Source organism: Taudactylus pleione, unplaced genomic scaffold (assembly GCF_031769625.1).
Source record: "Taudactylus pleione unplaced genomic scaffold, aTauple2 ptg000282l, whole genome shotgun sequence".
Taxonomy (NCBI): Eukaryota; Metazoa; Chordata; class Amphibia; order Anura; family Myobatrachidae; genus Taudactylus; species Taudactylus pleione.
The window spans coordinates 13831990-13845448 of record NW_028284684.1 but is presented as its reverse complement, the minus strand read 5'-3'; the positions used below and the strand labels follow the sequence as shown (position 1 = coordinate 13845448).

The 13459-nt window shown below is 39.0% G+C and overlaps 5 non-coding genes across 5 annotated transcripts; all 5 read right to left on the bottom strand.

The window, feature by feature from the left end:
- Positions 1-845: 845 nt before the first annotated feature.
- TRNAD-GUC (transfer RNA aspartic acid (anticodon GUC)) lies at positions 846-917 on the bottom strand. Its single transcript has one exon. It is a non-coding gene; the product is annotated as a tRNA-Asp (tRNA).
- A 1940-nt stretch (positions 918-2857) lies between these two features.
- On the bottom strand, positions 2858-2929 carry TRNAD-GUC (transfer RNA aspartic acid (anticodon GUC)). Its single transcript has one exon. It is a non-coding gene; the product is annotated as a tRNA-Asp (tRNA).
- Positions 2930-6903: 3974 nt separating this feature from the next.
- TRNAD-GUC (transfer RNA aspartic acid (anticodon GUC)) lies at positions 6904-6975 on the bottom strand. The gene has a single exon. It is a non-coding gene; the product is annotated as a tRNA-Asp (tRNA).
- Positions 6976-8923: 1948 nt separating this feature from the next.
- On the bottom strand, positions 8924-8995 carry TRNAD-GUC (transfer RNA aspartic acid (anticodon GUC)). The gene has a single exon. It is a non-coding gene; the product is annotated as a tRNA-Asp (tRNA).
- A 1949-nt stretch (positions 8996-10944) lies between these two features.
- On the bottom strand, positions 10945-11016 carry TRNAD-GUC (transfer RNA aspartic acid (anticodon GUC)). Its single transcript has one exon. It is a non-coding gene; the product is annotated as a tRNA-Asp (tRNA).
- Positions 11017-13459: the final 2443 nt, after the last annotated feature.

Genomic DNA, 13459 nt, shown 5'->3' with positions numbered 1-13459 from the left:
CTGCATTTGTGCAGCCCCCCCACTCCCCGCATACAAAACGCGGTGAGTTATCAATCAACATTGACAGCCGCTCCGTCTTGTAGCTAGACCCATATCGATGGAGCAGCCGTCGCTGGACGGATCTTGCGCATGCACACGCCGGAGGCGGCGCATGGGTAGTGGGGGACCGTCGAACCACTTACGAGTGTTGTGCGCTTGCGAGTGTGTCTGAATCAGGCCCATAGTCCTTAGGAAAATTTTTGGGTGCTTGCCAAAGACATGTAAATGAAGTGCTTGTTAAAAAATAAAATCCATTCTACTAACCATTGCAAAATGGAATTTGGGTCTTGAGGACCCACCTCATGGAGTTGGGCTTAGACAGCACAAGAAAATTGCTTGAGAAGTTACTTGACCTATACTGTTCTTGAGAATGGGGCCCAGCAATGTGGTCTTTCAATGCTAGAAATGTCAAAATAATTCTGAATGTTGTAGTTTGATGTCCTAGAAAATGTGTGCAGTTTTCATTCCAAAAAGTGGCATACACCAATATGCCAACCTCCTTGCCTATATTTTATTTCTACATATAAAAATGTAAGTATGTATAAACCTTCCCAAAATACCAAACCATTCTGATTTATTCCATAGCCACCTAACGCCAACAAATGGTAATAGAAGTATATCATTACAGTTGGTACATTTTGTTTTCTCTATCTGCTATTCCATTTGTATGGATCTATGAGGGTTTCCTTTAAGTACACATCTCAATATATTATAGTTTGGGTTGTTATTTATGCATGCCATAACATTTGTATTATTATTTTTCCACTGTGTCTGAAATGGAATATTGGAGAAATAAAAGTTATAGCCTCCCCGTCGGGGAATTGAACCCCGGTCTCCCGCGTGACAGGCAGGGATACTCACCACTATACTAACGAGGATCAGCTGTGTGCTGTGATTTCTGGTCCAGTCCAGAAAAGTGATTTTCAACTAAGAGTTGTTATAATTTCCTTGGGTAATGAAAATGATTGAAATCATTTATACATCAATTTGTTAGTGTACTCTTTCACCATATATCAGATCCATGTCGATTCTTCTGCATCATGAGCTAGGTCAAATGCTTATAGAAATTGCCCCAGCTAACATTTTCTTACTCTACCCATGTCCGATAATCCCTGGACTGAGATGTTCTAGGATTTTACTGTTGATTTGCCAGTGTTTATAGGTATTTCTATGAATTGATTTATGGTTGACCATTTCTGATGCTTGATTGTATATTTAGTAATTCAAGATCCTTTAAAAAGCTCAAATGAATTTAGCAAAACCTATTACCCCTTATCAATTTTTTTCTAATTAGAATTTGCTTAGAAATCCTTGAATGGCTAAAAGACTATTATGCTAGAGACCAATGGTAGCTCTGCATGAGGAATATTAAACTCCAAATCTCTTCTGCTAAATTATGCCCAAATTATGTGAATGCTATAAAAATTGATAATTTATTCTATTATTCAGCTACTGTTTCCAACTTAATTAAAAAATATATATATATATATATATTCACTCTTCTTTTAAGGCACCAATACATATCTATGCATTTTCTGGATATTCTATACCATACAATTTTAATACATGGGAATCCTGAATATAAAGTCCAATAAATGCTGGATTTGCCATGTTGTACATGTTCTAAGCAATATCTTTTAGATTATAGCTGATATAGGGCCTGATTCAGAGCCGCTTGCTGCTAGTGAGTGCTTGCTCAGAATAACGGCGTTTTTTTATGTTTTGTATTTGTTTTTTTCTTTCATCAGGCCGCTCGCTAAGCTGTGGGTGACTACCCACAGCTTTTGCGAGTGGCCTGGAGCCCATCGCGATTATCGTGACCATCAGGCTTGCGAGGAGACCCTGTGGAAGGGTCTGAGCTCTCACAAGCCCGAGTAAACTTCCTGCTCTAATAGAACAGGAAGTCCACTACTGACATCACTAGTGATGTCAGTAGGGCCACCCACAAACACCAGGCGTTCCTAAGGGAATGCCTGCATTTGTGCAGCCCCCCCCCTCCCCGCATACAAAACGCGGTGAGTTATCAATCAACATTGACAGCCGCTCCGTCTTGTAGCTAGACCCATATCGATGGAGCAGCCGTCGCTGGACGGATCTTGCGCATGCACACGCCGGAGGCGGCGCATGGGTAGTGGGGGACCGTCGAACCACTTACGAGTGTTGTGCGCTTGCGAGTGTGTCTGAATCAGGCCCATAGTCCTTAGGAAAATTTTTGGGTGCTTGCCAAAGACATGTAAATGAAGTGCTTGTTAAAAAATAAAATCCATTCTACTAACCATTGCAAAATGGAATTTGGGTCTTGAGGACCCACCTCATGGAGTTGGGCTTAGACAGCACAAGAAAATTGCTTGAGAAGTTACTTGACCTATACTGTTCTTGAGAATGGGGCCCAGCAATGTGGTCTTTCAATGCTAGAAATGTCAAAATAATTCTGAATGTTGTAGTTTGATGTCCTAGAAAATGTGTGCAGTTTTCATTCCAAAAAGTGGCATACACCAATATGCCAACCTCCTTGCCTATATTTTATTTCTACATATAAAAATGTAAGTATGTATAAACCTTCCCAAAATACCAAACCATTCTGATTTATTCCATAGCCACCTAACGCCAACAAATGGTAATAGAAGTATATCATTACAGTTGGTACATTTTGTTTTCTCTATCTGCTATTCCATTTGTATGGATCTATGAGGGTTTCCTTTAAGTACACATCTCAATATATTATAGTTTGGGTTGTTATTTATGCATGCCATAACATTTGTATTATTATTTTTCCACTGTGTCTGAAACGGAATATTGGAGAAATAAAAGTTATAGCCTCCCCGTCAGGGAATTGAACCCCGGTCTCCCGCGTGACAGGCGGGGATACTCACCACTATACTAACGAGGATCAGCTGTGTGCTGTGATTTCTGGTCCAGTCCAGAAAAGTGATTTTCAACTAAGAGTTGTTATAATTTCCTTGGGTAATGAAAATGATTGAAATCATTTATACATCAATTTGTTAGTGTACTCTTTCACCATATATCAGATCCATGTCGATTCTTCTGCATCATGAGCTAGGTCAAATGCTTATAGAAATTGCCCCAGTTATCATTTTCTTACTCTACCCATGTCCGATAATCCCTGGACTGAGATGTTCTAGGATTTTACTGTTGATTTGCCAGTGTTTATAGGTATTTCTATGAATTGATTTATGGTTGACCATTTCTGATGCTTGATTGTATATTTAGTAATTCAAGATCCTTTAAAAAGCTCAAATGAATTTAGCAAAACCTATTACCCCTTATCAATTTTTTTCTAATTAGAATTTGCTTAGAAATCCTTGAATGGCTAAAAGACTATTATGCTAGAGACCAATGGTAGCTCTGCATGAGGAATATTAAACTCCAAATCTCTTCTGCTAAATTATGCCCAAATTATGTGAATGCTATAAAAATTGATAATTTATTCTATTATTCAGCTACTGTTTCCAACTTAATTTAAAAAAAAAAAAATATATATATATATTCACTCTTCTTTTAAGGCACCAATACATATCTATGCATTTTCTGGATATTCTATACCATACAATTTTAATACATGGGAATCCTGAATATAAAGTCCAATAAATGCTGGATTTGCCATGTTGTACATGTTCTAAGCAATATCTTTTAGATTATAGCTGATATAGGGCCTGATTCAGAGCCGCTTGCTGCTAGTGAGTGCTTGCTCAGAATAACGGCGGTTTTTTATGTTTTGTATTTGTTTTTTTCTTTCATCAGGCCGCTCGCTAAGCTGTGGGTGACTACCCACAGCTTTTGCGAGTGGCCTGGAGCCCATCGCGATTATCGTGACCATCAGGCTTGCGAGGAGACCCTGTGGAAGGGTCTGAGCTCTCACAAGCCCGAGTAAACTTCCTGCTCTAATAGAACAGGAAGTCCACTACTGACATCACTAGTGATGTCAGTAGGGCCACCCACAAACACCAGGTGTTCCTAAGGGAATGCCTGCATTTGTGCAGCCACCCCCCCCCTCCCCGCATACAAAACGCGGTGAGTTATCAATAAACATTGACAGCCGCTCCGTCTTGTAGCTAGACCCATATCGATGGAGCAGCCGTCACTGGACAGATCTTGCGCATGCACACGCCGGAGGCGGCGCATGGGTAGTGGGGGACCGTCGAACCACTTACGAGTGTTGTGCGCTTGCGAGTGTGTCTGAATCAGGCCCATAGTCCTTAGGAAAATTTTTGGGTGCTTGCCAAAGACATGTAAATGAAGTGCTTGTTAAAAAATAAAATCCATTCTACTAACCATTGCAAAATGGAATTTGGGTCTTGAGGACCCACCTCATGGAGTTGGGCTTAGACAGCACAAGAAAATTGCTTGAGAAGTTACTTGACCTATACTGTTCTTGAGAATGGGGCCCAGCAATGTGGTCTTTCAATGCTAGAAATGTCAAAATAATTCTGAATGTTGTAGTTTGATGTCCTAGAAAATGTGTGCAGTTTTCATTCCAAAAAGTGGCATACACCAATATGCCAACCTCCTTGCCTATATTTTATTTCTACATATAAAAATGTAAGTATGTATAAACCTCCCCAAAATACCAAACCATTCTGATTTATTCCATAGCCACCGAACGCCAACAAATGGTAATAGAAGTATATCATTACAGTTGGTCCATTTTGTTTTCTCTATCTGCTATTCCATTTGTATGGATCTATGAGGGTTTCCTTTAAGTACACATCTCAATATATTATAGTTTGGGTAGTTATTTATGCATGCCATAACATTTGTATTATTATTTTTCCACTGTGTCTGAAATGGAATATTGGAGAAATAAAAGTTATAGCCTCCCCATCAGGGAATTGAACCACGGTCTCCCGCGTGACAGGCGGAGATACTCACCACTATACTAACGAGGATCAGCTGTGTGCTGTGATTTCTGGTCCAGTCCAGAAAAGTGATTTTCAACTAAGAGTTGTTATAATTTCCTTGGGTAATGAAAATGATTGAAATCATTTATACATCAATTTGTTAGTGTACTCTTTCACCATATATCAGATCCATGTCGATTCTTCTGCATCATGAGCTAGGTCAAATGCTTATAGAAATTGCCCCAGCTATCATTTTCTTACTCTACCCATGTCCGATAATCCCTGGACTGAGATGTTCTAGGATTTTACTGTTGATTTGCCAGTGTTTATAGGTATTTCTATGAATTGATTTATGGTTGACCATTTCTGATGCTTGATTGTATATTTAGTAATTCAAGATCCTTTAAAAAGCTCAAATGAATTTAGCAAAACCCATTACCCCTTATCAACTTTTTTCTAATTAGAATTTGCTTAGAAATCCTTGAATGGCTAAAAGACTATTATGCTAGAGACCAATGGTAGCTCTGCATGAGGAATATTAAACTCCAAATCTCTTCTGCTAAATTATGCCCAAATTATGTGAATGCTATAAAAATTGATAATTTATTCTATTATTCAGCTACTGTTTCCAACTTAATTAAAAAAAAAAAAAAAAAATATATATATATATATATATTCACTCTTCTTTTAAGGCACCAATAAATATCTATGCATTTTCTGGATATTCTATACCATACAATTTTAATACATGGGAATCCTGAATATAAAGTCCAATAAATGCTGGATTTGCCATGTTGTACATGTTCTAAGCAATATCTTTTAGATTATAGCTGATATAGGGCCTGATTCAGAGCTGCTTGCTGCTAGTGAGTGCTTGCTCAGAATAACGGCGGTTTTTTATGTTTTGTATTTGTTTTTTTCTTTCATCAGGCCGCTCGCTAAGCTGTGGGTGACTACCCACAGCTTTTGCGAGTGGCCTGGAGCCCATCGTGATTATCGTGACCATCAGGCTTGCGAGGAGACCCTGTGGAAGGGTCTGAGCTCTCACGAGCCCGAGTAAACTTCCTGCTCTAATAGAACAGGAAGTCCACTACTGACATCACTAGTGATGTCAGTAGGGCCACCCACAAACACCAGGCGTTCCTAAGGGAATGCCTGCATTTGTGCAGCCACCCCCCCCCCCTCCCCGCATACAAAACGCGGTGAGTTATCAATAAACATTGACAGCCGCTCCGTCTTGTAGCTAGACCCATATCGATGGAGCAGCCGTCACAGGACAGATCTTGCGCATGCACACGCCGGAGGCGGCGCATGGGTAGTGGGGGACCGTCGAACCACTTACGAGTGTTGTGCGCTTGCGAGTGTGTCTGAATCAGGCCCATAGTCCTTAGGAAAATTTTTGGGTGCTTGCCAAAGACATGTAAATGAAGTGCTTGTTAAAAAATAAAATCCATTCTACTAACCATTGCAAAATGGAATTTGGGTCTTGAGGACCCACCTCATGGAGTTGGGCTTAGACAGCACAAGAAAATTGCTTGAGAAGTTACTTGACCTATACTGTTCTTGAGAATGGGGCCCAGCAATGTGGTCTTTCAATGCTAGAAATGTCAAAATAATTCTGAATGTTGTAGTTTGATGTCCTAGAAAATGTGTGCAGTTTTCATTCCAAAAAGTGGCATACACCAATATGCCAACCTCCTTGCCTATATTTTATTTCTACATATAAAAATGTAAGTATGTATAAACCTCCCCAAAATACCAAACCATTCTGATTTATTCCATAGCCACCGAACGCCAACAAATGGTAATAGAAGTATATCATTACAGTTGGTACATTTTGTTTTCTCTATCTGCTATTCCATTTGTATGGATCTATGAGGGTTTCCTTTAAGTACACATCTCAATATATTATAGTTTGGGTTGTTATTTATGCATGCCATAACATTTGTATTATTATTTTTCCACTGTGTCTGAAATGGAATATTGGAGAAATAAAAGTTATAGCCTCCCCGTCAGGGAATTGAACCCCGGTCTCCCGCGTGACAGGCGGGAATACTCACCACTATACTAACGAGGATCAGCTGTGTGCTGTGATTTCTGGTCCAGTCCAGAAAAGTGATTTTCAACTAAGAGTTGTTATAATTTCCTTGGGTAATGAAAATGATTGAAATCATTTATACATCAATTTGTTAGTGTACTCTTTCACCATATATCAGATCCATGTCGATTCTTCTGCATCATGAGCTAGGTCAAATGCTTATAGAAATTGCCCCAGCTATCAATTTCTTGCTCTACCCATGTCCGATAATCCCTGGACTGAGATGTTCTAGGATTTTACTGTTGATTTGCCAGTGTTTATAGGTATTTCTATGAATTGATTTATGGTTGACCATTTCTGATGCTTGATTGTATATTTAGTAATTCAAGATCCTTTAAAAAGCTCAAATGAATTTAGCAAAACCTATTACCCCTTATCAATTTTTTTCTAATTAGAATTTGCTTAGAAATCCTTGAATGGCTAAAAGACTATTATGCTAGAGACCAATGGTAGCTCTGCATGAGGAATATTAAACTCCAAATCTCTTCTGCTAAATTATGCCCAAATTATGTGAATGCTATAAAAATTGATAATTTATTCTATTATTCAGCTACTGTTTCCAACTTAATAAAAAAAAAAATATATATATATATATATATATTCACTCTTCTTTTAAGGCACCAATAAATATCTATGCATTTTCTGGATATTCTATACCATACAATTTTAATACATGGGAATCCTGAATATAAAGTCCAATAAATGCTGGATTTGCCATGTTGTACATGTTCTAAGCAATATCTTTAAGATTATAGCTGATATAGGGCCTGATTCAGAGCCGCTTGCTGCTAGTGAGTGCTTGCTCAGAATAACGGCGGTTTTTTATGTTTTGTATTTGTTTTTTTCTTTCATCAGGCCACTCGCTAAGCTGTGGGTGACTACCCACAGCTTTTGCGAGTGGCCTGGAGCCCATCGCGATTATCGTGACCATCAGGCTTGCGAGGAGACCCTGTAGAAGGGTCTGAGCTCTCACAAGCCCGAGTAAACTTCCTGCTCTAATAGAACAGGAAGTCCACTACTGACATCACTAGTGATGTCAGTAGGACCACCCACAAACACCAGGCGTTCCTAAGGGAATGCCTGCATTTGTGCAGCCACCCCCCCTTCTCCGCATACAAAACGCGGTGAGTTATCAATCAACATTGACAGCCGCTCCGTCTTGTAGCTAGACCCATATCGATGGAGCAGCCGTCGCTGGACGGATCTTGCGCATGCACACGCCAGAGGCGGCGCATGGGTAGTGGGGGACCGTCGAACCACTTACGAGTGTTGTGCGCTTGCGACTGTGTCTGAATCAGGCCCATAGTCCTTAGGAAAATTTTTGGGTGCTTGCCAAAGACATGTAAATGAAGTGCTTGTTAAAAAATAAAATCCATTCTACTAACCATTGCAAAATGGAATTTGGGTCTTGAGGACCCACCTCATGGAGTTGGGCTTAGAAAGCACAAGAAAATTGCTTGAGAAGTTACTTGACCTATACTGTTCTTGAGAATGGGGCCCAGCAATGTGGTCTTTCAATGCTAGAAATGTCAAAATAATTCTGAATGTTGTAGTTTGTTGTCCTAGAAAATGTGTGCAGTTTTCATTCCAAAAAGTGGCATACACCAATATGCCAACCTCCTTGCCTATATTTTATTTCTACATATAAAAATGTAAGTATGTATAAACCTTCCCAAAATACCAAACCATTCTGATTTATTCCATAGCCACCTAACGCCAACAAATGGTAATAGAAGTATATCATTACAGTTGGTACATTTTGTTTTCTCTATCTGCTATTCCATTTGTATGGATCTATGAGGGTTTCCTTTAAGTACACATCTCAATATATTATAGTTTGGGTTGTTATTTATGCATGCCATAACATTTGTATTATTATTTTTCCACTGTGTCTGAAATGGAATATTGGAGAAATAAAAGTTATAGCCTCCCCGTCGGGGAATTGAACCCCGGTCTCCCGCGTGACAGGCGGGGATACTCACCACTATACTAACGAGGATCAGCTGTGGGCTGTGATTTCTGGTCCAGTCCAGAAAAGTGATTTTCAACTAAGAGTTGTTATAATTTCCTTGGGTAATGAAAATGATTGAAATCATTTATACATCAATTTGTTAGTGTACTCTTTCACCATATATCAGATCCATGTCGATTCTTCTGCATCATGAGCTAGGTCAAATGCTTATAGAAATTGCCCCAGCTATCATTTTCTTACTCTACCCATGTCCGATAATCCCTGGACTGAGATGTTCTAGGATTTTACTGTTGATTTGCCAGTGTTTATAGGTATTTCTATGAATTGATTTATGGTTGACCATTTCTGATGCTTGATTGTATATTTAGTAATTCAAGATCCTTTAAAAAGCTCAAATGAATTTAGCAAAACCCATTACCCCTTATCAACTTTTTTATAATTAGAATTTGCTTAGAAATCCTTGAATGGCTAAAAGACTATTATGCTAGAGACCAATGGTAGCTCTGCATGAGGAATATTAAACTCCAAATCTCTTCTGCTAAATTATGCCCAAATTATGTGAATGCTATAAAAATTGATAATTTATTCTATTATTCAGCTACTGTTTCCAACTTAATTAAATAAAAAAAAAAAATATATATATATATATATTCACTCTTCTTTTAAGGCACCAATAAATATCTATGCATTTTCTGGATATTCTATACCATACAATTTTAATACATGGGAATCCTGAATATAAAGTCCAATAAATGCTGGATTTGCCATGTTGTACATGTTCTAAGCAATATCTTTTAGATTATAGCTGATATAGGGCCTGATTCAGAGCCGCTTGCTGCTAGTGAGTGCTTGCTCAGAATAAGGGCGGTTTTTTATGTTTTGTATTTGTTTTTTTCTTTCATCAGGCCGCTTGCTAAGCTGTGGGTGACTACCCACAGCTTTTGCGAGTGGCCTGGAGCCCATCGCGATTATCGTGACCATCAGGCTTGCGAGGAGACCCTGTGGAAGGGTCTGAGCTCTCACGAGCCCGAGTAAACTTCCTGCTCTAATAGAACAGGAAGTCCACTACTGACATCACTAGTGATGTCAGTAGGGCCACCCACAAACACCAGGCGTTCCTAAGGGAATGCCTGCATTTGTGCAGCCACCCCCCCCTCCCCGCATACAAAACGCGGTGAGTTATCAATCAACATTGACAGCCGCTCCATCTTGTAGCTAGACCCATATCGATGGAGCAGCCGTTGCTGGACGGATCTGGCCATGCACACGCCGGAGGCGGCGCATGGGTAGTGGTGGACCGTCGAACCACTTACGAGTGTTGTGCGCTTGCGAGTGTGTCTGAATCAGGCCCATAGTCCTTAGGAAAATTTTTGGGTGCTTGCCAAAGACATGTAAATGAAGTGCTTGTTAAAAAATAAAATCCATTCTAATAACAATTGCAAAATGGAATTTGGGTCTTGAGGACCCACCTCATGGAATTGGGCTTAGACAGCACAAGAAAATTGCTTGAGAAGTTACTTGACCTATACTGTTCTTGAGAATGGGGCCCAGCAATGTGGTCTTTTAATGCTAGAAATGTCAAAATAATTCTGAATGTTGTAGTTTGATGTCCTAGAAAATGTGTGCAGTTTTCATTCCAAAAAGTGGCATACACCAATATGCCAACCTCCTTGCCTATATTTTATTTCTACATATAAAAATGTAAGTATGTATAAACCTTCCCAAAATACCAAACCATTCTGATTTATTCCATAGCCACCTAACGCCAACAAATGGTAATAGAAGTATATCATTACAGTTGGTACATTTTGTTTTCTCTATCTGCTATTCCATTTGTATGGATCTATGAGGGTTTCCTTTAAGTACACATCTCAATATATTATAGTTTGGGTTGTTATTTATGCATGCCATAACATTTGTATTATTATTTTTCCACTGTGTCTGAAATGGAATATTGGAGAAATAAAAGTTATAGCCTCCCCGTCGGGGAATTGAACCCCGGTCTCCCGCGTGACAGGCGGGAATACTCACCACTATACTAACGAGGATCAGCTGTGTGCTGTGATTTCTGGTCCTGTCCAGAAAAGTGATTTTCAACTAAGAGTTGTTATAATTTCCTTGGGTAATGAAAATGATTGAAATCATTTATACATCAATTTGTTAGTGTACTCTTTCACCATATATCAGATCCATGTCGATTCTTCTGCATCATGAGCTAGGTCAAATGCTTATAGAAATTGCCCCAGCTATCATTTTCTTACTCTACCCATGTCCGATAATCCCTGGACTGAGATGTTCTAGGATTTTACTGTTGATTTGCCAGTGTTTATAGGTATTTCTATGAATTGATTTATGGTTGACCATTTCTGATGCTTGATTGTATATTTAGTAATTCAAGATCCTTTAAAAAGCTCAAATGAATTTAGCAAAACCCATAACCCCTTATCAACTTTTTTCTAATTAGAATTTGCTTAGAAATCCTTGAATGGCTAAAAGACTATTATGCTAGAGACCAATGGTAGCTCTGCATGAGGAATATTAAACTCCAAATCTCTTCTGCTAAATTATGCCCAAATTATGTGAATGCTATAAAAATTGATAATTTATTCTATTATTCAGCTACTGTTTCCAACTTAATTAAAATATATATATATATATATATTCACTCTTCTTTTAAGGCACCAATAAATATCTATGCATTTTCTGGATATTCTATACCATACAATTTTAATACATGGGAATCCTGAATATAAAGTCCAATAAATGCTGGATTTGCCATGTTGTACATGTTCTAAGCAATATCTTTTAGATTATAGCTGATATAGGGCCTGATTCAGAGCCGCTTGCTGCTAGTGAGTGCTTGCTCAGAATAGCGGCGTTTTTTTATGTTTTGTATTTGTTTTTTTCTTTCATCAGGCCGCTCGCTAAGCTGTGGGTGACCTCCCACAGCATTTGCGAGTGGCCTGGAGCCCATCGCGATTATCGTGACCATCAGGCTTGCGAGGAGACCCTGTGGAAGGGTCTGAGCTCTCACAAGCCCGAGTAAACTTCCTGCTCTAATAGAACAGGAAGTACACTACTGACATCACTAGTGATGTCAGTAGGGCTACCCACAAACACCAGGTGTTCCTAAGGGAATGCCTGCATTTGTGCAGCCACCCCCTCTCCCCGCATACAAAACACGGTGAGTTATCAATCAACATTGACAGCCGCTCCGTCTTGTAGCTAGACCCATATCGATGGAGCAGCCGTCGCTGGATGGATCTTGAGCATTCACAAGCCGGAGGCGGCACATGGGTAGTGGGGGACCGTCGAACCACTTACGAGCATTGTGCGCTTGCGAGTGTGTCTGAATCAGGCCCATAGTACTTAGGAAAATTTTTGGGTGCTTGCAAAAAACATGAAAATGAAGTGCTTGTTAAAAAATAAAATCCATTCTACTAACCATTGCAAAATGGAATTTGGGTCTTGAGGACCCACCTCATGGAGTTGGGCTTAGACAGCACAAGAAAATTGCTTGAGAAGTTACTTGACCTATACTGTTCTTGAGAATGGGGCCCAGCAATGTGGTCATTCAATGCTAGAAATGTCAAAATAATTCTGAATGTTGTAGTTTGATGTCCTAGAAAATGTGTGCAGTTTTCATTCCAAAAAGTGGCATACACCAATATGCCAACCTCCTTGCCTATATTTTATTTCTACATATAAAAATGTAAGTATGTATAAACCTTCCCAAATTACCAAACCATTCTGATTTATTCCATAGCCACCTAACGCCAACAAATGGTAATAGAAGTATATCATTACAGTTGGTACATTTTGTTTTCTCTATCTGCTATTCCATTTGTATGGATCTATGAGGGTTTCCTTTAAGTACACATCTCAATATATTATAGTTTGGGTTGTTATTTATGCATGCCATAACATTTGTATTATTATTTTTCCACTGTGTCTGAAATGGAATATTGGAGAAATAAAAGTTATAGCCTCCCCGTCGGGAAATTGAACCCCGGTCTCCCGCATGACAGGCGGGGATACTCACCATTATACTAACGAGGATCAGCTGTGTGCTGTGATTTCTGGTCCAGTCCAGAAAAGTGATTTTCAACTAAGAGTTGTTATAATTTCCTTGGGTAATGAAAATGATTGAAATCATTTATATATCAATTTGTTAGTGTACTCTTTCACCATATATCAGATCCATGTTGATTCTTCTGCATCATGAGCTAGGTCAAATGCTTATAGAAATTGCCCCAGCTATCATTTTCTTACTCTACCCATGTCCGATAATCCCTGGACTGAGATGTTCTAGGATTTTACTGTTGATTTGCCAGTGTTTATAGGTATTTCTATGAATTGATTTATGGTTGACCATTTCTGATGCTTGATTGTATATTTAGTAATTCAAGATCCTTTAAAAAGCTCAAATGAATTTAGCAAAACCCATTACCCCTTATCAACTTTTTTCTAATTAGAATTTGCTTAGAAATC